The sequence below is a fragment of the Garra rufa genome, chromosome 8, assembly GCF_049309525.1.
Source record: "Garra rufa chromosome 8, GarRuf1.0, whole genome shotgun sequence".
Taxonomy (NCBI): Eukaryota; Metazoa; Chordata; class Actinopteri; order Cypriniformes; family Cyprinidae; genus Garra; species Garra rufa.
This window is the reverse complement of record NC_133368.1, coordinates 846,520-864,686: the sequence shown is the minus strand read 5'-3', so window position 1 is coordinate 864,686 and position 18,167 is coordinate 846,520. Positions and strand designations below refer to the sequence as shown.

Below are 18,167 nucleotides of genomic sequence, written 5' to 3'. Positions count from 1 at the left end.
CTGTTTCCAATGTACGTTAACAAAATAACAAGCGATCACCAGGAGATTGCTGGCTGTTCCTTGTGCAGGTTTCCATAGTGTAGTGGTTATCACGTTCGCCTCACACGCGAAAGGTCCCCAGTTCGAAACTGGGTGGAAACAACGGTTGGCTTTTTCCAGAATTACTTAAGTAGGGATCTATTGCTTTCTTTGTCAGGGTCTGTTGCAATGTACGTTAACAAAATAACAAGCGATCACCAGGAGATTGCTGGCTGTCTTCTCTGCACAAGTTGCTGTAGTGTAGTGGTCATCACGTTCGCCTAACACGCGAAAGGTCCTCGGTTCGAAACCGAGCAGAAACAATGTTTCTCTTTTGTGGGAAAACATGAACTAATTGCGACATCAGAGGACCGATTTAGTTATCTCTTCTTTTATCCGCTCTTCAGCAAGCGATCACGAGGAGATTGCTGGCTGTTCCTTGTGCAGGTTTCCATAGTGTAGTGGTTATCACGTTCGCCTCACACGCGAAAGGTCCCCAGTTCGAAACTGGGTGGAAACAACAGTTGGCTTTTTCCAGAATTACTTAAGTAGGGATCTATTGCTTTCTTTGTCAGGGTCTGTTGCAATGTACGTTAACAAAATAACAAGCGATCACCAGGAGATTGCTGGCTGTCTTCTCTGCACAAGTTTCTGTAGCGTAATGGTTTTGACTTTCGCCTCACACGCGAAAGGTCACCAGTTCGAAACTGTGCTAAAACAGCTATTGGCTTTTTCCTAAATTTCTTAAGTAGGGATCTGTTGCTTTCTTCGTTAACGCTACAAAGGCCTTCTGCCAAGAGGTGTTAAAAGAACTGTGGAGTCACATCACATCACACGCGAAAGGTCACCAGTTCGAAACTGTGCTAAAACAGCTATTGGCTTTTTTCTAAATTTCTTAAGTATCAATCTCTTAAGGATCTATTGCTTTCTTTGTCAGGGTCTGTTGCAATGTACGTTAACAAAATAACAAGCGATCACCAGGAGATTGCTGGCTGTCTTCTCTGCACAAGTTTCTGTAGTGTAGTGGTCATCACGTTCGCCTAACACGCGAAAGGTCCTCGGTTCGAAACCGAGCGGAAACAATGTTTCTCTATTGTGGGAAAACATGAACTGATTGCGACGTCAGAGGAGGGATTTAGTTATCTCTTCTTTTATCCGCTCTTCAGCAAGCGATCACGAGGAGATTGCTGGCTGTTCCTTGTGCAGGTTTCCATAGTGTAGTGGTTATCACGTTCGCCTCACACGCGAAAGGTCCCCAGTTCGAAACTGGGTGGAAACAGCAGTTGGCTTTTTCCAGAATTACTTAAGTAGGGATCTATTGCTTTCTTTGTCAGGGTCAGGATCTGTTTGCAATGTATGTTAACAAAATAACAAGCCATCACCAGTAGATTGCTGGCTGTCTTCTCTGCACAAGTTTCTGTAGCGTAATGGTTTTGACTTTCGCCTCACACGCGAAAGGTCACCAGTTCGAAACTGTGCTAAAACAGCTATTGGCTTTTTCCTAAATTTCTTAAGTAGGGATCTGTTGCTTTCTTCGTTAACGCTACAAAGGCCTTCTGCCAAGCGGTGTTAAAAGAACTGTGGAGTCACATCAAGTTTCTGTAGTGTAGTGGTCATCACATTCGCCTAACACGCGAAAGGTCCTCGGTTCGAAACCGAGCAGAAACAATGTTTCTCTATTGTGGGAAAACATGAACTGATTGCGACGTCAGAGGAGGGATTTAGTTATCTCTTCTTTTATCCGCTCTTCAGCAAGCGATCACGAGGAGATTGCTGGCTGTTCCTTGTGCAGGTTTCCATAGTGTAGTGGTTATCACATTCGCCTCACACGCGAAAGGTCCCCAGTTCGAAACTGGGTGGAAACAACAGTTGGCTTTTTCCAGAATTACTTAAGTAGGGATCTATTGCTTTCTTTGTCAGGGTCTGTTGCAATGTACGTTAACAAAATAACAAGCGATCACCAGGAGATTGCTGGCTGTCTTCTCTGCACAAGTTTCTGTAGCGTAATGGTTTTGACTTTCGCCTCACACGCGAAAGGTCACCAGTTCGAAACTGTGCTAAAACAGCTATTGGCTTTTTCCTAAATTTCTTAAGTAGGGATCTGTTGCTTTCTTCGTTAACGCTACAAAGGCCTTCTGCCAAGAGGTGTTAAAAGAACTGTGGAGTCACATCAAGTTTCTGTAGTGTAGTGGTCATCACGTTCGCCTTACACGCGAAAGGTCCTCGGTTTGAAACCGAGCAGAAACAATGTTTCTGTTTTGTGGGAAAACATGAACTAATTGCGACGTCAGAGGACCGATTTAGTTATCTCTTCTTTTATCCGCTCTTCAGCAAGCGATCACGAGGAGATTGCTGGCTGTTCCTTGTGCAGGTTTCCATAGTGTAGTGGTTATCACGTTCGCCTCACACGCGAAAGGTCCCCAGTTCGAAACTGGGTGGAAACAACGGTTGGCTTTTTCCAGAATTACTTAAGTAGGGATCTATTGCTTTCTTTGTCAGGGTCAGGGTCTGTTTCCAATGTACGTTAACAAAATAACAAGCGATCACCAGGAGATTGCTGGCTGTTCCTTGTGCAGGTTTCCATAGTGTAGTGGTTATCACGTTCGCCTCACACGCGAAAGGTCCCCAGTTCGAAACTGGGTGGAAACAGCGGTTGGCTTTTTCCAGAATTACTTAAGTAGGGATCTATTGCTTTCTTTGTCAGGGTCTGTTGCAATGTACGTTAACAAAATAACAAGCGATCACCAGGAGCTTGCTGGCTGTCTTCTCTGCACAAGTTTCTGTAGTGTAGTGGTCATCACGTTCGCCTAACACGCGAAAGGTTCTCGGTTCGAAACCGAGCAGAAACAATGTTTCTCTTTTGTGGGAAAACATGAACTGATTGCGACGTCAGAGGAGGGATTTAGTTATCTCTTCTTTTATCCGCTCTTCAGCAAGCGATCACGAGGAGATTGCTGGCTGTTCCTTGTGCAGGTTTCCATAGTGTAGTGGTTATCACGTTCGCCTCACACGCGAAAGGTCCCCAGTTCGAAACTGGGTGGAAACAACGGTTGGCTTTTTCCAGAATTACTTAAGTAGGGATCTATTGCTTTCTTTGTCAGGGTCTGTTACAATGTACGTTAACAAAATAACAAGCGATCACCAGGAGATTGCTGGCTGTCTTCTCTGCACAAGTTTCTGTAGCGTAATGGTTTTGACTTTCGCCTCACACGCGAAAGGTCACCAGTTCGAAACTGTGCTAAAACAGCTATTGGCTTTTTCCTAAATTTCTTAAGTAGGGATCTGTTGCTTTCTTCGTTAACGCTACAAAGTCCTTCTGCCAAGAGGTGTTAAAAGAACTGTGGAGTCACATCAAGTTTCTGTAGTGTAGTGGTCATCACATTCGCCTTACACGCGAAAGGTCCTCGGTTCGAAACCGAGCAGAAACAATGTTTCTGTTTTGTGGGAAAACATGAACTAATTGCGACGTCAGAGGACCGATTTAGTTATCTCTTCTTTTATCCGCTCTTCAGCAAGCGATCACGAGGCTTTTTCCAGAATTACTTAAGTTTCTGTAGTGTAGTGGTCATCACGTTCGCCTGACACGCGAAAGGTCCTCGGTTCGAAACCGAGCAGAAACAATGTTTCTGTTTTGTGGGAAAACATGAACTAATTGCGACGTCAGAGGACCGATTTAGTTATCTCTTCTTTTATCCGCTCTTCAGCAAGCGATCACCAGGAGATTGCTGGCTATTCCTTGTGCAGGTTTCCATAGTGTAGTGGTTATCACGTTCGCCTCACACGCGAAAGGTCCCCAGTTCGAAACTGGGTGGAAACAACAGTTGGCTTTTTCCAGAATTACTTAAAGGTTGTATCAGCGATTTCTAGGCTGAAAACAAAGTGTCAATTTCAGCTGACCTTTCATCACGATCCGCTCGCTGCCTGCCCCATAAATTGTCTGTGAAAAAACCGCGTCTCTCTGGTCAGCCTAGGGTCCGAGATATGCCAAAAAAACAATCGGCACTACCAACCTTTCCACACATAAACAAACATTGTTCCAACCAATCAGCGTCAGGGGTTTGGTGTTGTGGACTTTCGCTCCGCCTCCCTCATATCCCTGCACCAGTAGGAAAGTCCACAACACCAAACCCCTGACGCTCATTGGTTGGAACAATGTTTGTTTATGTGTGGAAAGGTTGGTAGTGGCGATTGTTTTTTTGGCATATCTCGGACCCTAGGCTGACCAGAGAGACGCGTTTTTTTCACAGACAATTTATGGGGCAGGCAGCGAGCGGATCGTGAAGAAAGGTCAGCTGAAATTGACACTTTATGTTTTAGGCTAGAAATCGCTGATACAACCTTTAAGTAGGGATCTATTGCTTTCTTTGTCAGGGTCTGTTGCAATGTACGTTAACAAAATAACAAGCGATCACCAGGAGATTGCTGGCTGTCTTCTCTGCACAAGTTTCTGTAGCGTAATGGTTTTGACTTTCGCCTCACACGCGAAAGGTCACCAGTTCGAAACTGTGCTAAAACAGCTATTGGCTTTTTCCTAAATTTCTTAAGTAGGGATCTGTTGCTTTCTTCGTTAACGCTACAAAGGCCTTCTGCCAAGAGGTGTTAAAAGAACTGTGGAGTCACATCAAGTTTCTGTAGTGTAGTGGTCATCACGTTCGCCTTACACGCGAAAGGTCCTCGGTTCGAAACCGAGCAGAAACAATGTTTCTGTTTTGTGGGAAAACATGAACTAATTGCGACGTCAGAGGACCGATTTAGTTATCTCTTCTTTTATCCGCTCTTCAGCAAGCGATCACGAGGAGATTGCTGGCTGTTCTTTGTGCAGGTTTCCATAGTGTAGTGGTTATCACGTTCGCCTCACACGCGAAAGGTCCCCAGTTCGAAACTGGGTGGAAACAACGGTTGGCTTTTTCCCTACCTACTTAAGTAGGGATCTATTGCTTTCTTTGTCAGGGTCAGGGTCTGTTTGCAATGTACGTTAACAAAATAACAAGCGATCACCAGGAGATTGCTGGCTGTTCCTTGTGCAGGTTTCCATAGTGTAGTGGTTATCACGTTCGCCTCACACGCGAAAGGTCCCCAGTTCGAAACTGGGTGGAAACAGCGGTTGGCTTTTTCCAGAATTACTTAAGTAGGGATCTATTGCTTTCTTTGTCAGGGTCTGTTGCAATGTACGTTAACAAAATAACAAGCGATCACCAGGAGATTGCTGGCTGTCTTCTCTGCACAAGTTTCTGTAGTGTAGTGGTCATCACGTTCGCCTAACACGCGAAAGGTCCTCGGTTCGAAACCGAGCGGAAACAATGTTTCTATATTGTGGGAAAACATGAACTGATTGCGACGTCAGAGGAGGGATTTAGTTATCTCTTCTTTTATCCGCTCTTCAGCAAGCGATCACGAGGAGATTGCTGGCTGTTCCTTGTGCAGGTTTCCATAGTGTAGTGGTTATCACGTTCGCCTCACACGCGAAAGGTCCCCAGTTCGAAACTGGGTGGAAACAGCAGTTGGCTTTTTCCAGAATTACTTAAGTAGGGATCTATTGCTTTCTTTGTCAGGGTCTGTTGCAATGTACGTTAACAAAATAACAAGCGATCACCAGGAGATTGCTGGCTGTCTTCTCTGCACAAGTTTCTGTAGCGTAATGGTTTTGACTTTCGCCTCACACGCGAAAGGTCACCAGTTCGAAACTGTGCTAAAACAGCTATTGGCTTTTTCCTAAATTTCTTAAGTAGGGATCTGTTGCTTTCTTCGTTAACGCTACAAAGTCCTTCTGCCAAGAGGTGTTAAAAGAACTGTGGAGTCACATCAAGTTTCTGTAGTGTAGTGGTCATCACATTCGCCTTACACGCGAAAGGTCCTCGGTTCGAAACCGAGCAGAAACAATGTTTCTGTTTTGTGGGAAAACATGAACTAATTGCGACGTCAGAGGACCGATTTAGTTATCTCTTCTTTTATCCGCTCTTCAGCAAGCGATCACGAGGCTTTTTCCAGAATTACTTAAGTTTCTGTAGTGTAGTGGTCATCACGTTCGCCTGACACGCGAAAGGTCCTCGGTTCGAAACCGAGCAGAAACAATGTTTCTGTTTTGTGGGAAAACATGAACTAATTGCGACGTCAGAGGACCGATTTAGTTATCTCTTCTTTTATCCGCTCTTCAGCAAGCGATCACCAGGAGATTGCTGGCTATTCCTTGTGCAGGTTTCCATAGTGTAGTGGTTATCACGTTCGCCTCACACGCGAAAGGTCCCCAGTTCGAAACTGGGTGGAAACAACAGTTGGCTTTTTCCAGAATTACTTAAAGGTTGTATCAGCGATTTCTAGGCTGAAAACAAAGTGTCAATTTCAGCTGACCTTTCATCACGATCCGCTCGCTGCCTGCCCCATAAATTGTCTGTGAAAAAACCGCGTCTCTCTGGTCAGCCTAGGGTCCGAGATATGCCAAAAAAACAATCGGCACTACCAACCTTTCCACACATAAACAAACATTGTTCCAACCAATCAGCGTCAGGGGTTTGGTGTTGTGGACTTTCGCTCCGCCTCCCTCATATCCCTGCACCAGTAGGAAAGTCCACAACACCAAACCCCTGACGCTCATTGGTTGGAACAATGTTTGTTTATGTGTGGAAAGGTTGGTAGTGGCGATTGTTTTTTTGGCATATCTCGGACCCTAGGCTGACCAGAGAGACGCGTTTTTTTCACAGACAATTTATGGGGCAGGCAGCGAGCGGATCGTGAAGAAAGGTCAGCTGAAATTGACACTTTATGTTTTAGGCTAGAAATCGCTGATACAACCTTTAAGTAGGGATCTATTGCTTTCTTTGTCAGGGTCTGTTGCAATGTACGTTAACAAAATAACAAGCGATCACCAGGAGATTGCTGGCTGTCTTCTCTGCACAAGTTTCTGTAGCGTAATGGTTTTGACTTTCGCCTCACACGCGAAAGGTCACCAGTTCGAAACTGTGCTAAAACAGCTATTGGCTTTTTCCTAAATTTCTTAAGTAGGGATCTTTTGCTTTCTTCGTTAACGCTACAAAGGCCTTCTGCCAAGAGGTGTTAAAAGAACTGTGGAGTCACGTCAAGTTTCTGTAGTGTAGTGGTCATCACGTTCGACTTACACGCGAAAGGTCCTCGGTTTGAAACCGAGCAGAAACAATGTTTCTGTTTTGTGGGAAAACATGAACTAATTGCGACGTCAGAGGACCGATTTAGTTATCTCTTCTTTTATCCGCTCTTCAGCAAGCGATCACGAGGAGATTGCTGGCTGTTCCTTGTGCAGGTTTCCATAGTGTAGTGGTTATCACGTTCGCCTCACACGCGAAAGGTCCCCAGTTCGAAACTGGGTGGAAACAACGGTTGGCTTTTTCCCTACCTACTTAAGTAGGGATCTATTGCTTTCTTTGTCAGGGTCAGGGTCTGTTTGCAATGTACGTTAACAAAATAACAAGCGATCACCAGGAGAATGCTGGCTGTCTTCTCTGCACAAGTTTCTGTAGCGTAATGGTTTTGACTTTCGCCTCACACGCGAAAGGTCCTCGGTTCGAAACCGAGCGGAAACAATGTTTCTCTATTGTGGGAAAACATGAACTGATTGCGACGTCAGAGGAGGGATTTAGTTATCTCTTCTTTTATCCGCTCTTCAGCAAGCGATCACGAGGAGATTGCTGGCTGTTCCTTGTGCAGGTTTCCATAGTGTAGTGGTTATCACGTTCGCCTCACACGCGAAAGGTCCCCAGTTCGAAACTGGGTGGAAACAACGGTTGGCTTTTTCCCTACCTACTTAAGTAGGGATCTATTGCTTTCTTTGTCAGGGTCAGGGTCTGTTTGCAATGTACGTTAACAAAATAACAAGCGATCACCAGGAGATTGCTGGCTGTTCCTTGTGCAGGTTTCCATAGTGTAGTGGTTATCACGTTCGCCTCACACGCGAAAGGTCCCCAGTTCGAAACTGGGTGGAAACAACGGTTGGCTTTTTCCAGAATTACTTAAGTAGGGATCTATTGCTTTCTTTGTCAGGGTCTGTTGCAATGTACGTTAACAAAATAACAAGCGATCACCAGGAGATTGCTGGCTGTCTTCTCTGCACAAGTTTCTGTAGTGTAGTGGTCATCACGTTCGCCTAACACGCGAAAGGTCCTCGGTTCGAAACCGAGCGGAAACAATGTTTCTCTATTGTGGGAAAACATGAACTGATTGCGACGTCAGAGGAGGGATTTAGTTATCTCTTCTTTTATCCGCTCTTCAGCAAGCGATCACGAGGAGATTGCTGGCTGTTCCTTGTGCAGGTTTCCATAGTGTAGTGGTTATCACGTTCGCCTCACACGCGAAAGGTCCCCAGTTCGAAACTGGGTGGAAACAGCAGTTGGCTTTCTCCAGAATTACTTAAGTAGGGATCTATTGCTTTCTTTGTCAGGGTCAGGATCTGTTTGCAATGTATGTTAACAAAATAACAAGCGATCACCAGTAGATTGCTGGCTGTCTTCTCTGCACAAGTTTCTGTAGCGTAATGGTTTTGACTTTCGCCTCACACGCGAAAGGTCACCAGTTCGAAACTGTGCTAAAACAGCTATTGGCTTTTTCCTAAATTTCTTAAGTAGGGATCTGTTGCTTTCTTCGTTAACGCTACAAAGGCCTTCTGCCAAGAGGTGTTAAAAGAACTGTGGAGTCACATCAAGTTTCTGTAGTGTAGTGGTCATCACGTTCGCCTTACATGCGAAAGGTCCTCGGTTCGAAACCGAGCAGAAACAATATTTCTGTTTTGTGGGAAAACATGAACTAATTGCGACGTCAGAGGACCGATTTAGTTATCTCTTCTTTTATCCGCTCTTCAGCAAGCGATCACGAGGCTTTTTCCAGAATTACTTAAGTTTCTGTAGTGTAGTGGTCATCACGTTCGCCTTACACGCGAAAGGTCCTCGGTTCGAAACCGAGCAGAAACAATGTTTCTGTTTTGTGGGAAAACATGAACTAATTGCGACGTCAGAGGACCGATTTAGTTATCTCTTCTTTTATCCGATCTTCAGCAAGCGATCACGAGGAGATTGCTGGCTGTTCCTTGTGCAGGTTTCCATAGTGTAGTGGTTATCACGTTCGCCTCACACGCGAAAGGTCCCCAGTTCGAAACTGGGTGGAAACAACGGTTGGCTTTTTCCAGAATTACTTAAGTAGGGATCTATTGCTTTCTTTGTCAGGGTCTGTTTCCAATGTACGTTAACAAAATAACAAGCGATCACCAGGAGATTGCTGGCTGTCTTGTCTGCACAAGTTTCTGTAGTGTAGTGGTCATCACGTTCGCCTAACACGCGAAAGGTCCTCGGTTCGAAACCGAGCAGAAACAATGTTTCTCTTTTGTGGGAAAACATGAACTAATTGCGACGTCAGAGGACCGATTTAGTTATCTCTTCTTTTATCCGCTCTTCAGCAAGCGATCACGAGGAGATTGCTGGCTGTTCCTTGTGCAGGTTTCCATAGTGTAGTGGTTATCACGTTCGCCTCACACGCGAAAGGTCCCCATTTCGAAACTGGGTGGAAACAACAGTTGGCTTTTTCCAGAATTACTTAAGTAGGGATCTATTGCTTTCTTTGTCAGGGTCTGTTGCAATGTACGTTAACAAAATAACAAGCGATCACCAAGAGATTGCTGGCTGTCTTCTCTGCACAAGTTTCTGTAGCGTAATGGTTTTGACTTTCGCCTCACACGCGAAAGGTCACCAGTTCGAAACTGTGTTAAAACAGCTATTGGCTTTTTCCTAAATTTCTTAAGTAGGGATCTGTTGCTTTCTTCGTTAACGCTACAAAGGCCTTCTGCCAAGAGGTGTTAAAAGAACTGTGGAGTCACATCACATCACACGCGAAAGGTCACCAGTTCGAAACTGTGCTAAAACAGCTATTGGCTTTTTTCTAAATTTCTTAAGTATCAATCTCTTAAGGATCTATTGCTTTCTTTGTCAGGGTCTGTTGCAATGTACGTTAACAAAATAACAAGCGATCACCAGGAGATTGCTGGCTGTCTTCTCTGCACAAGTTTCTGTAGTGTAGTGGTCATCACGTTCGCCTAACACGCGAAAGGTCCTCGGTTCGAAACCGAGCGGAAACAATGTTTCTCTATTGTGGGAAAACATGAACTGATTGCGACGTCAGAGGAGGGATTTAGTTATCTCTTCTTTTATCCGCTCTTCAGCAAGCGATCACGAGGAGATTGCTGGCCGTTCCTTGTGCAGGTTTCCATAGTGTAGTGGTTATCACGTTCGCCTCACACGCGAAAGGTCCCCAGTTCGAAACTGGGTGGAAACAGCAGTTGGCTTTTTCCAGAATTACTTAAGTAGGGATCTATTGCTTTCTTTGTCAGGGTCAGGATCTGTTTGCAATGTATGTTAACAAAATAACAAGCCATCACCAGTAGATTGCTGGCTTTCTTCTCTGCACAAGTTTCTGTAGCGTAATGGTTTTGACTTTCGCCTCACACGCGAAAGGTCACCAGTTCGAAACTGTGCTAAAACAGCTATTGGCTTTTTCCTAAATTTCTTAAGTAGGGATCTGTTGCTTTCTTCGTTAACGCTACAAAGGCCTTCTGCCAAGCGGTGTTAAAAGAACTGTGGAGTCACATCAAGTTTCTGTAGTGTAGTGGTCATCACATTCGCCTAACACGCGAAAGGTCCTCGGTTCGAAACCGAGCAGAAACAATGTTTCTCTATTGTGGGAAAACATGAACTGATTGCGACGTCAGAGGAGGGATTTAGTTATCTCTTCTTTTATCCGCTCTTCAGCAAGCGATCACGAGGAGATTGCTGGCTGTTCCTTGTGCAGGTTTCCATAGTGTAGTGGTTATCACGTTCGCCTCACACGCGAAAGGTCCCCAGTTCGAAACTGGGTGGAAACAACAGTTGGCTTTTTCCAGAATTACTTAAGTAGGGATCTATTGCTTTCTTTGTCAGGGTCTGTTGCAATGTACGTTAACAAAATAACAAGCGATCACCAGGAGATTGCTGGCTGTCTTCTCTGCACAAGTTTCTGTAGCGTAATGGTTTTGACTTTCGCCTCACACGCGAAAGGTCACCAGTTCGAAACTGTGCTAAAACAGCTATTGGCTTTTTCCTAAATTTCTTAAGTAGGGATCTGTTGCTTTCTTCGTTAACGCTACAAAGGCCTTCTGCCAAGAGGTGTTAAAAGAACTGTGGAGTCACATCACATCACACGCGAAAGGTCCTCGGTTCGAAACCGAGCAGAAACAATGTTTCTCTTTTGTGGGAAAACATGTACTGATTGCGACGTCAGAGGAGGGATTTAGTTATCTCTTCTTTTATCCGCTCTTCAGCAAGCGATCACGAGGAGATTGCTGGCTGTTCCTTGTGCAGGTTTCCATAGTGTAGTGGTTATCACGTTCGCCTCACACGCGAAAGGTCCCCAGTTCGAAACTGGGTGGAAACAACGGTTGGCTTTTTCCAGAATTACTTAAGTAGGGATCTATTGCTTTCTTTGTCAGGGTCTGTTGCAATGTACGTTAACAAAATAACAAGCGATCACCAGGAGATTGCTGGCTGTCTTCTCTGCACAAGTTTCTGTAGTGTAGTGGTCATCACGTTCGCCTAACACGCGAAAGGTCCTCGGTTCGAAACCGAGCAGAAACAATGTTTCTCTTTTGTGGGAAAACATGAACTGATTGCGACGTCAGAGGAGGGATTTAGTTATCTCTTCTTTTATCCGCTCTTCAGCAAGCGATCACGAGGAGATTGCTGGCTGTTCCTTGTGCAGGTTTCCATAGTGTAGTGGTTATCACGTTCGCCTTACACGCGAAAGGTCCCCAGTTCGAAACTGGGTGGAAACAGCAGATGGCTTTTTCCAGAATTACTTAAGTAGGGATCTATTGCTTTCTTTGTCAGGGTCAGAGTCTGTTTGCAATGTACGTTAACAAAATAACAAGCTATCACCAGGAGATTGCTGGCTGTCTTCTCTGCACAAGTTTCTGTAGCGTAATGGTTTTGACTTTCGCCTCACACGCGAAAGGTCACCAGTTCGAAACTGTGCTAAAACAGCTATTGGCTTTTTCCTAAATTTCTTAAGTAGGGATCTGTTGCTTTCTTCGTTCACGCTACAAAGGCCTTCTGCCAAGAGGTGTTAAAAGAACTGTGGAGTCACATCAAGTTTCTGTAGTGTAGTGGTCATCACGTTCGCCTTACACGCGAAAGGTCCTCGGTTCGAAACCGAGCAGAAACAATGTTTCTGTTTTGTGGGAAAACATGAACTAATTGCGACGTCAGAGGACCGATTTAGTTATCTCTTCTTTTATCCGCTCTTCAGCAAGCGATCACGAGGAGATTGCTGGCTGTTCCTTGTGCAGGTTTCCATAGTGTAGTGGTTATCACGTTCGCCTCACACGCGAAAGGTCCCCAGTTCGAAACTGGGTGGAAACAACGGTTGGCTTTTTCCAGAATTACTTAAGTAGGGATCTATTGCTTTCTTTGTCAGGGTCTGTTGCAATGTACGTTAACAAAATAACAAGCGATCACCAGGAGATTGCTGGCTGTCTTCTCTGCACAAGTTTCTGTAGCGTAATGGTTTTGACTTTCGCCTCACACGCGAAAGGTCACCAGTTCGAAACTGTGCTAAAACAGCTATTGGCTTTTTCCTAAATTTCTTAAGTAGGGATCTGTTGCTTTCTTCGTTAACGCTACAAAGGCCTTCTGCCAAGAGGTGTTAAAGGAACTGTGGAGTCACATCACATCACATCACACGCGAAAGGTCCTCGGTTCGAAACCGAGCAGAAGCAATGTTTCTCTTTTGTGGGAAAACATGAACTGATTGCGACGTCAGAGGAGGGATTTAGTTATCTCTTCTTTTATCTGCTCTTCAGCAAGCGATCACGAGGAGATTGCTGGCTGTTCCTTGTGCAGGTTTCCATAGTGTAGTGGTTATCACGTTCGCCTTACACGCGAAAGGTCCCCAGTTCGAAACTGGGTGGAAACAGCAGATGGCTTTTCCAGAATTACTTAAGTAGGGATCTATTGCTTTCTTTGTCAGGGTCAGGATCTGTTTGCAATGTATGTTAACAAAATAACAAGCGATCACCAGGAGATTGCTGGCTGTCTTCTCTGCACAAGTTTCTGTAGCGTAATGGTTTTGACTTTCGCCTCACACGCGAAAGGTCACCAGTTCGAAACTGTGCTAAAACAGCTATTGGCTTTTTCCTAAATTTCTTAAGTAGGGATCTGTTGCTTTCTTCGTTAACGCTACAAAGGCCTTCTGCCAAGAGGTGTTAAAAGAACTGTGGAGTCACATCAAGTTTCTGTAGTGTAGTGGTCATCACGTTCGCCTTACACGCGAAAGGTCCTCGGTTCGAAACCGAGCAGAAACAATGTTTCTGTTTTGTGGGAAAACATGAACTAATTGCGACGTCAGAGGACCGATTTAGTTATCTCTTCTTTTATCCGCTCTTCAGCAAGCGATCACGAGGAGATTGCTGGCTGTTCCTTGTGCAGGTTTCCATAGTGTAGTGGTTATCACGTTCGCCTCACACGCGAAAGGTCCCCAGTTCGAAACTGGGTGGAAACAACGGTTGGCTTTTTCCAGAATTACTTAAGTAGGGATCTATTGCTTTCTTTGTCAGGGTCTGTTGCAATGTACGTTAACAAAATAACAAGCGATCACCAGGAGATTGCTGGCTGTCTTCTCTGCACAAGTTTCTGTAGCGTAATGGTTTTGACTTTCGCCTCACACGCGAAAGGTCACAGTTCGAAACTGTGCTAAAACAGCTATTGGCTTTTTCCTAAATTTCTTAAGTAGGGATCTGTTGCTTTCTTCGTTAACGCTACAAAGGCCTTCTGCCAAGAGGTGTTAAAAGAACTGTGGAGTCACATCACATCACACGCGAAAGGTCCTCGGTTCGAAACCGAGCAGAAACAATGTTTCTCTTTTGTGGGAAAACATGAACTGATTGCGACGTCAGAGGAGGGATTTAGTTATCTCTTCTTTTATCCGCTCTTCAGCAAGCGATCACGAGGAGATTGCTGGCTGTTCCTTGTGCAGGTTTCCATAGTGTAGTGGTTATCACGTTCGCCTTACACGCGAAAGGTCCCCAGTTCGAAACTGGGTGGAAATAGCAGTAGGCTTTTTCCATTACTACTTAAGTAGGGATCTATTGCTTTCTTTGTCAGGGTCAGGGTCTGTTTGCAATGTACGTTAACAAAATAACAAGCGATCACCAGGAGATTGCTGGCTGTCTTCTCTGCACAAGTTTCTGTAGCGTAATGGTTTTGACTTTCGCCTCACACGCGAAAGGTCACAGTTCGAAACTGTGCTAAAACAGCTATTGGCTTTTTCCTAAATTTCTTAAGTAGGGATCTGTTGCTTTCTTCGTTAACGATACAAAGGCCTTCTGCCAAGCGGTGTTAAAAGAACTGTGGAATCACATCAAGTTTCTGTAGTGTAGTGGTCATCACGTTCGCCTTACACGCGAAAGGTCCTCGGTTCGAAACCGGGCAGAAACAATGTTTCTGTTTTGTGGGAAAACATGAACTAATTGCGACGTCAGAGGACCGATTTAGTTATCTCTTCTTTTATCCGCTCTTCAGCAAGCGATCACGAGGAGATTGCTGGCTGTTCCTTGTGCAGGTTTCCATAGTGTAGTGGTTATCACGTTCGCCTCACACGCGAAAGGTCCCCAGTTCGAAACTGTGCTAAAACAGCTATTGGCTTTTTCCTAAATTTCTTAAGTAGGGATCTGTTGCTTTCTTCGTTAACGCTACAAAGGCCTTCTGCCAAGAGGTGTTAAAGGAACTGTGGAGTCACATCACATCACATCACACGCGAAAGGTCCTCGGTTCGAAACCGAGCAGAAGCAATGTTTCTCTTTTGTGGGAAAACATGAACTGATTGCGACGTCAGAGGAGGGATTTAGTTATCTCTTCTTTTATCCGCTCTTCAGCAAGCCATCACGAGGAGATTGCTGGCTGTTCCTTGTGCAGGTTTCCATAGTGTAGTGGTTATCACGTTTGCCTTACACGCGAAAGGTCCCCAGTTCGAAACTGGGTGGAAACAGCAGATGGCTTTTCCAGAATTACTTAAGTAGGGATCTATTGCTTTCTTTGTCAGGGTCAGGATCTGTTTGCAATGTATGTTAACAAAATAACAAGCGATCACCAGGAGATTGCTGGCTGTCTTCTCTGCACAAGTTTCTGTAGCGTAATGGTTTTGACTTTCGCCTCACACGCGAAAGGTCACAGTTCGAAACTGTGCTAAAACAGCTATTGGCTTTTTCCTAAATTTCTTAAGTAGGGATCTGTTGCTTTCTTCGTTAACGCTACAAAGGCCTTCTGCCAAGAGGTGTTAAAAGAACTGTGGAGTCACATCACATCACACGCGAAAGGTCCTCGGTTCGAAACCGAGCAGAAACAATGTTTCTCTTTTGTGGGAAAACATGAACTGATTGCGACGTCAGAGGAGGGAAACAGCAGTTGGCTTTTTCCAGAATTACTTAAGTAGGGATCTATTGCTTTCTTTGTCAGGGTCTGTTGCAATGTACGTTAACAAAATAACAAGCGATCACCAGGAGATTGCTGGCTGTCTTCTTTGCACAAGTTTCTGTAGTATAGTGGTCATCACGTTCGCCTAACACGCGAAAGGTCACCAGTTCGAAACTGTGCTAAAACAGCTATTGGCTTTTTCCTAAATTTCTTAAGTAGGGATCTGTTGCTTTCTTCGTTAACGCTACAAAGGCCTTCTGCCAAGTGGTGTTAAAAGAACTGTGGAGTCACATCACATCACATCACACGCGAAAGGTCCCCAGTTCGAAACTGGGTGGAAACAGCAGTTGGATTTTTCCAGAATTACTTAAGTAGGGATCTATTGCTTTCTTTGTCAGGGTCTGTTGCAATGTACGTTAACAAAATAACAAGCGATCACCAGGGGCCTCATGTATCAACGCTGCGTACGCACAAAAACTTTGCGTACGCCAGATTTCACGCTCACGTTTGGATTTACTAACGATGAAATTAACGTGAGAATGTGCGTTGATCCACGCCAACTCCATGTCTGGCGTACGTGTATTTTTTGTGCGTGTGTTTGTTTTATTTCCCTTGGCGACTCCTAGAGGCAATTATTTTAAATTGCACACTACAAAGTATCGCACCAACACATGTGGAAAACATTGCTATTAATTTATAATTGATAAAATGGGTTAATTGAGACAATATTTTTCTACCAATTATGTGATTTAGAACATATAAAAGCATTTGCAAATGTATACATCCCTTAGTCTATGGCAATGGCAGTGTTGGCCTTATTGGAGGACATTGTCAATGGCCAAATCAGAAGGGAACGCGTTTTTAGGGATCACAGTGATTTTCTGGCCCACGATGATGACTGGCTTATAAGCTGTTTCAGATTTCCAAGAGCTATCCTCTTGGAGCTCTTTGCTGAGTTGGGTCCAAATTTGGAGACAGCGAGGAGCCACGCATTACCCGTTCCCTTACAGGTGCTGATAACGCTTGGTTTCCTGGCAAATTGTTCTTTCCAAAGGGAACTGGCAGATCGCTCGGGGTTAAGCCAGTCGTCTTTGAGCCGTGCAATGCCAGCTGTATGGGACGGGATCATCCGCATGTCTAGCAGGTATATAAGATTTCCATACCATGCAGTTGACCAGCCAAACAAAGCGCAATTTGCAGCGATCACCGGTTATCCTAATGTAAGCGCAAGCGATCGACTGCACGGACATTGCTATAAAGGCGCCATCTGAAGAACAATTTGGATACGTGAATCGGAAACAGCTAAGTTTTACTTTATTTTATTTTATTGAGCGTAATTATTTAACTGCATATCAGGAGATCGCGGTTATCCATTAAAGACGTGGCTGTTAACCCCCCTCAACAACCCACAAACTGACCAAGAGCGCAGATACAATGATGCCCATTCTCGCACTTGTAGAGCGGGCGATTTGGCAGCTGAAATGCCGGTGGCACCAGAGCCGTGAACAGACCTTTTGAGGGGCATGTGCTGAAACTGAAAAAGGGCACCCCCCCAACCCCTCCACCACCAAAAAAATAACACACAATAATATTCTTATTTTATATTTAATTAGTATTAATAACTTTTATACAGATAATATACATATAGAGGGTATGTAAATATCTTTGCTGACAAGGATCACTCGGTTGCTTTGTGTCAAACTAAATCACATTATGTCAACATCACACCGTGTGGTGAGGCATTATATGAACCTTTATAGACATAGGCCTACTATTGTTTATTTCATAAAGACAACGTTGCACTTATTCAAACAAGATATTTTACCGTTACAAGACAACGATGTTCATCTGCTTGCGCTCTATGACTCTGACTGATGCGCTGAAACGTAGGCTAAGTCGCCACTGTTCTCCACCTGCACCTTTACATCGGACCATTTCTTTTTTAATTCGTTCACAGTGCGATGTTCAAACCCCACTGCGTTAACCGCGTCAGCTAAACTCTCCCACTCTATTTTTTGTTTTTGTTTTGTTTTTGTTTTTTTACAAACTTGCAAATAACAGTTTTTCTCCGGTCTACCGGTGAGGAGCACCTTCAAATCACATTCTGTTAAGTTTCTCTTGCTTGCTTTTTCGTTTGGTTTTGCCAAAGTGGAGTCATTACCATATTAATACGGGGGAGGAGGCAGGGAGGGGTTTTGCGCTCGTGCATGTGCGCTCAATTTCACGTTAATTCAGATGTACAAAGAGATATGCGTGGAATTCCGCGTACGCAGTGTTTCATACATCTGATTTTTTTACTGCGTACGCACATTTACAGCTTTGTCCGTACGCTATGTTTTAGTATGAATTCAACACAAGTCTTTGTACATGAGGCCCCAGGAGATTGCTGGCTGTTCCTTGTGCAGGTTTCCATAGTGTAGTGGTTATCACGTTCGCCTCACACGCGAAAGGTCACCAGTTCGAAACTGGGTGGAAACAGCAGTTGGATTTTTCCAGAATTACTTAACCCTCTGGGGCCTGAGGTGTTTTGGGGCCCTGAAGAAGTCTTGACATGCCCTGACATTTGTGCTTTTTTCAGTATCTTAAAAACATATAAATGGTTAAAGTCAGATTACATTGTAATCAGCACATATTGGGCTACAATAATATGCAAGCAACATTAATGTGCATGTTTGTGTTTTTGAGAAAACTATGTTT

General features: G+C 44.5%; 47 non-coding genes across 47 annotated transcripts; all 47 read left to right on the top strand.

Annotated features, from left to right (window-relative positions):
- The first annotated feature begins 68 nt into the window (after positions 1-68).
- Positions 69-141, top strand: trnav-cac (transfer RNA valine (anticodon CAC)). Its single transcript has one exon. It is a non-coding gene; the product is annotated as a tRNA-Val (tRNA).
- Positions 142-465: 324 nt separating this feature from the next.
- trnav-cac (transfer RNA valine (anticodon CAC)) lies at positions 466-538 on the top strand. Its single transcript has one exon. It is a non-coding gene; the product is annotated as a tRNA-Val (tRNA).
- A 489-nt stretch (positions 539-1,027) lies between these two features.
- On the top strand, positions 1,028-1,100 carry trnav-aac (transfer RNA valine (anticodon AAC)). The gene has a single exon. It is a non-coding gene; the product is annotated as a tRNA-Val (tRNA).
- A 124-nt stretch (positions 1,101-1,224) lies between these two features.
- Positions 1,225-1,297, top strand: trnav-cac (transfer RNA valine (anticodon CAC)). The gene has a single exon. It is a non-coding gene; the product is annotated as a tRNA-Val (tRNA).
- Positions 1,298-1,613: 316 nt separating this feature from the next.
- Positions 1,614-1,686, top strand: trnav-aac (transfer RNA valine (anticodon AAC)). Its single transcript has one exon. It is a non-coding gene; the product is annotated as a tRNA-Val (tRNA).
- A 124-nt stretch (positions 1,687-1,810) lies between these two features.
- On the top strand, positions 1,811-1,883 carry trnav-cac (transfer RNA valine (anticodon CAC)). The gene has a single exon. It is a non-coding gene; the product is annotated as a tRNA-Val (tRNA).
- A 309-nt stretch (positions 1,884-2,192) lies between these two features.
- On the top strand, positions 2,193-2,265 carry trnav-uac (transfer RNA valine (anticodon UAC)). Its single transcript has one exon. It is a non-coding gene; the product is annotated as a tRNA-Val (tRNA).
- Positions 2,266-2,389: 124 nt separating this feature from the next.
- On the top strand, positions 2,390-2,462 carry trnav-cac (transfer RNA valine (anticodon CAC)). The gene has a single exon. It is a non-coding gene; the product is annotated as a tRNA-Val (tRNA).
- A 132-nt stretch (positions 2,463-2,594) lies between these two features.
- Positions 2,595-2,667, top strand: trnav-cac (transfer RNA valine (anticodon CAC)). Its single transcript has one exon. It is a non-coding gene; the product is annotated as a tRNA-Val (tRNA).
- Positions 2,668-2,794: 127 nt separating this feature from the next.
- On the top strand, positions 2,795-2,867 carry trnav-aac (transfer RNA valine (anticodon AAC)). Its single transcript has one exon. It is a non-coding gene; the product is annotated as a tRNA-Val (tRNA).
- Positions 2,868-2,991: 124 nt separating this feature from the next.
- On the top strand, positions 2,992-3,064 carry trnav-cac (transfer RNA valine (anticodon CAC)). The gene has a single exon. It is a non-coding gene; the product is annotated as a tRNA-Val (tRNA).
- Positions 3,065-3,373: 309 nt separating this feature from the next.
- On the top strand, positions 3,374-3,446 carry trnav-uac (transfer RNA valine (anticodon UAC)). The gene has a single exon. It is a non-coding gene; the product is annotated as a tRNA-Val (tRNA).
- Positions 3,447-3,565: 119 nt separating this feature from the next.
- Positions 3,566-3,638, top strand: trnav-gac (transfer RNA valine (anticodon GAC)). The gene has a single exon. It is a non-coding gene; the product is annotated as a tRNA-Val (tRNA).
- A 124-nt stretch (positions 3,639-3,762) lies between these two features.
- On the top strand, positions 3,763-3,835 carry trnav-cac (transfer RNA valine (anticodon CAC)). The gene has a single exon. It is a non-coding gene; the product is annotated as a tRNA-Val (tRNA).
- Positions 3,836-4,643: 808 nt separating this feature from the next.
- trnav-uac (transfer RNA valine (anticodon UAC)) lies at positions 4,644-4,716 on the top strand. The gene has a single exon. It is a non-coding gene; the product is annotated as a tRNA-Val (tRNA).
- A 124-nt stretch (positions 4,717-4,840) lies between these two features.
- trnav-cac (transfer RNA valine (anticodon CAC)) lies at positions 4,841-4,913 on the top strand. Its single transcript has one exon. It is a non-coding gene; the product is annotated as a tRNA-Val (tRNA).
- A 132-nt stretch (positions 4,914-5,045) lies between these two features.
- On the top strand, positions 5,046-5,118 carry trnav-cac (transfer RNA valine (anticodon CAC)). Its single transcript has one exon. It is a non-coding gene; the product is annotated as a tRNA-Val (tRNA).
- Positions 5,119-5,245: 127 nt separating this feature from the next.
- Positions 5,246-5,318, top strand: trnav-aac (transfer RNA valine (anticodon AAC)). Its single transcript has one exon. It is a non-coding gene; the product is annotated as a tRNA-Val (tRNA).
- Positions 5,319-5,442: 124 nt separating this feature from the next.
- trnav-cac (transfer RNA valine (anticodon CAC)) lies at positions 5,443-5,515 on the top strand. Its single transcript has one exon. It is a non-coding gene; the product is annotated as a tRNA-Val (tRNA).
- A 309-nt stretch (positions 5,516-5,824) lies between these two features.
- On the top strand, positions 5,825-5,897 carry trnav-uac (transfer RNA valine (anticodon UAC)). Its single transcript has one exon. It is a non-coding gene; the product is annotated as a tRNA-Val (tRNA).
- A 119-nt stretch (positions 5,898-6,016) lies between these two features.
- trnav-gac (transfer RNA valine (anticodon GAC)) lies at positions 6,017-6,089 on the top strand. The gene has a single exon. It is a non-coding gene; the product is annotated as a tRNA-Val (tRNA).
- Positions 6,090-6,213: 124 nt separating this feature from the next.
- On the top strand, positions 6,214-6,286 carry trnav-cac (transfer RNA valine (anticodon CAC)). The gene has a single exon. It is a non-coding gene; the product is annotated as a tRNA-Val (tRNA).
- An 808-nt stretch (positions 6,287-7,094) lies between these two features.
- Positions 7,095-7,167, top strand: trnav-uac (transfer RNA valine (anticodon UAC)). Its single transcript has one exon. It is a non-coding gene; the product is annotated as a tRNA-Val (tRNA).
- A 124-nt stretch (positions 7,168-7,291) lies between these two features.
- On the top strand, positions 7,292-7,364 carry trnav-cac (transfer RNA valine (anticodon CAC)). The gene has a single exon. It is a non-coding gene; the product is annotated as a tRNA-Val (tRNA).
- Positions 7,365-7,695: 331 nt separating this feature from the next.
- Positions 7,696-7,768, top strand: trnav-cac (transfer RNA valine (anticodon CAC)). Its single transcript has one exon. It is a non-coding gene; the product is annotated as a tRNA-Val (tRNA).
- Positions 7,769-7,900: 132 nt separating this feature from the next.
- Positions 7,901-7,973, top strand: trnav-cac (transfer RNA valine (anticodon CAC)). The gene has a single exon. It is a non-coding gene; the product is annotated as a tRNA-Val (tRNA).
- Positions 7,974-8,100: 127 nt separating this feature from the next.
- trnav-aac (transfer RNA valine (anticodon AAC)) lies at positions 8,101-8,173 on the top strand. Its single transcript has one exon. It is a non-coding gene; the product is annotated as a tRNA-Val (tRNA).
- Positions 8,174-8,297: 124 nt separating this feature from the next.
- trnav-cac (transfer RNA valine (anticodon CAC)) lies at positions 8,298-8,370 on the top strand. Its single transcript has one exon. It is a non-coding gene; the product is annotated as a tRNA-Val (tRNA).
- A 316-nt stretch (positions 8,371-8,686) lies between these two features.
- On the top strand, positions 8,687-8,759 carry trnav-uac (transfer RNA valine (anticodon UAC)). The gene has a single exon. It is a non-coding gene; the product is annotated as a tRNA-Val (tRNA).
- A 119-nt stretch (positions 8,760-8,878) lies between these two features.
- trnav-uac (transfer RNA valine (anticodon UAC)) lies at positions 8,879-8,951 on the top strand. The gene has a single exon. It is a non-coding gene; the product is annotated as a tRNA-Val (tRNA).
- A 124-nt stretch (positions 8,952-9,075) lies between these two features.
- On the top strand, positions 9,076-9,148 carry trnav-cac (transfer RNA valine (anticodon CAC)). Its single transcript has one exon. It is a non-coding gene; the product is annotated as a tRNA-Val (tRNA).
- A 128-nt stretch (positions 9,149-9,276) lies between these two features.
- Positions 9,277-9,349, top strand: trnav-aac (transfer RNA valine (anticodon AAC)). Its single transcript has one exon. It is a non-coding gene; the product is annotated as a tRNA-Val (tRNA).
- Positions 9,350-10,035: 686 nt separating this feature from the next.
- trnav-aac (transfer RNA valine (anticodon AAC)) lies at positions 10,036-10,108 on the top strand. Its single transcript has one exon. It is a non-coding gene; the product is annotated as a tRNA-Val (tRNA).
- Positions 10,109-10,232: 124 nt separating this feature from the next.
- On the top strand, positions 10,233-10,305 carry trnav-cac (transfer RNA valine (anticodon CAC)). Its single transcript has one exon. It is a non-coding gene; the product is annotated as a tRNA-Val (tRNA).
- Positions 10,306-10,621: 316 nt separating this feature from the next.
- trnav-aac (transfer RNA valine (anticodon AAC)) lies at positions 10,622-10,694 on the top strand. The gene has a single exon. It is a non-coding gene; the product is annotated as a tRNA-Val (tRNA).
- Positions 10,695-10,818: 124 nt separating this feature from the next.
- trnav-cac (transfer RNA valine (anticodon CAC)) lies at positions 10,819-10,891 on the top strand. Its single transcript has one exon. It is a non-coding gene; the product is annotated as a tRNA-Val (tRNA).
- A 475-nt stretch (positions 10,892-11,366) lies between these two features.
- On the top strand, positions 11,367-11,439 carry trnav-cac (transfer RNA valine (anticodon CAC)). The gene has a single exon. It is a non-coding gene; the product is annotated as a tRNA-Val (tRNA).
- Positions 11,440-11,566: 127 nt separating this feature from the next.
- On the top strand, positions 11,567-11,639 carry trnav-aac (transfer RNA valine (anticodon AAC)). The gene has a single exon. It is a non-coding gene; the product is annotated as a tRNA-Val (tRNA).
- Positions 11,640-11,763: 124 nt separating this feature from the next.
- trnav-uac (transfer RNA valine (anticodon UAC)) lies at positions 11,764-11,836 on the top strand. Its single transcript has one exon. It is a non-coding gene; the product is annotated as a tRNA-Val (tRNA).
- Positions 11,837-12,152: 316 nt separating this feature from the next.
- Positions 12,153-12,225, top strand: trnav-uac (transfer RNA valine (anticodon UAC)). Its single transcript has one exon. It is a non-coding gene; the product is annotated as a tRNA-Val (tRNA).
- Positions 12,226-12,349: 124 nt separating this feature from the next.
- trnav-cac (transfer RNA valine (anticodon CAC)) lies at positions 12,350-12,422 on the top strand. Its single transcript has one exon. It is a non-coding gene; the product is annotated as a tRNA-Val (tRNA).
- Positions 12,423-12,902: 480 nt separating this feature from the next.
- trnav-uac (transfer RNA valine (anticodon UAC)) lies at positions 12,903-12,975 on the top strand. The gene has a single exon. It is a non-coding gene; the product is annotated as a tRNA-Val (tRNA).
- A 315-nt stretch (positions 12,976-13,290) lies between these two features.
- On the top strand, positions 13,291-13,363 carry trnav-uac (transfer RNA valine (anticodon UAC)). The gene has a single exon. It is a non-coding gene; the product is annotated as a tRNA-Val (tRNA).
- A 124-nt stretch (positions 13,364-13,487) lies between these two features.
- On the top strand, positions 13,488-13,560 carry trnav-cac (transfer RNA valine (anticodon CAC)). Its single transcript has one exon. It is a non-coding gene; the product is annotated as a tRNA-Val (tRNA).
- A 474-nt stretch (positions 13,561-14,034) lies between these two features.
- trnav-uac (transfer RNA valine (anticodon UAC)) lies at positions 14,035-14,107 on the top strand. Its single transcript has one exon. It is a non-coding gene; the product is annotated as a tRNA-Val (tRNA).
- A 315-nt stretch (positions 14,108-14,422) lies between these two features.
- Positions 14,423-14,495, top strand: trnav-uac (transfer RNA valine (anticodon UAC)). Its single transcript has one exon. It is a non-coding gene; the product is annotated as a tRNA-Val (tRNA).
- Positions 14,496-14,972: 477 nt separating this feature from the next.
- Positions 14,973-15,045, top strand: trnav-uac (transfer RNA valine (anticodon UAC)). The gene has a single exon. It is a non-coding gene; the product is annotated as a tRNA-Val (tRNA).
- Positions 15,046-18,167: the final 3,122 nt, after the last annotated feature.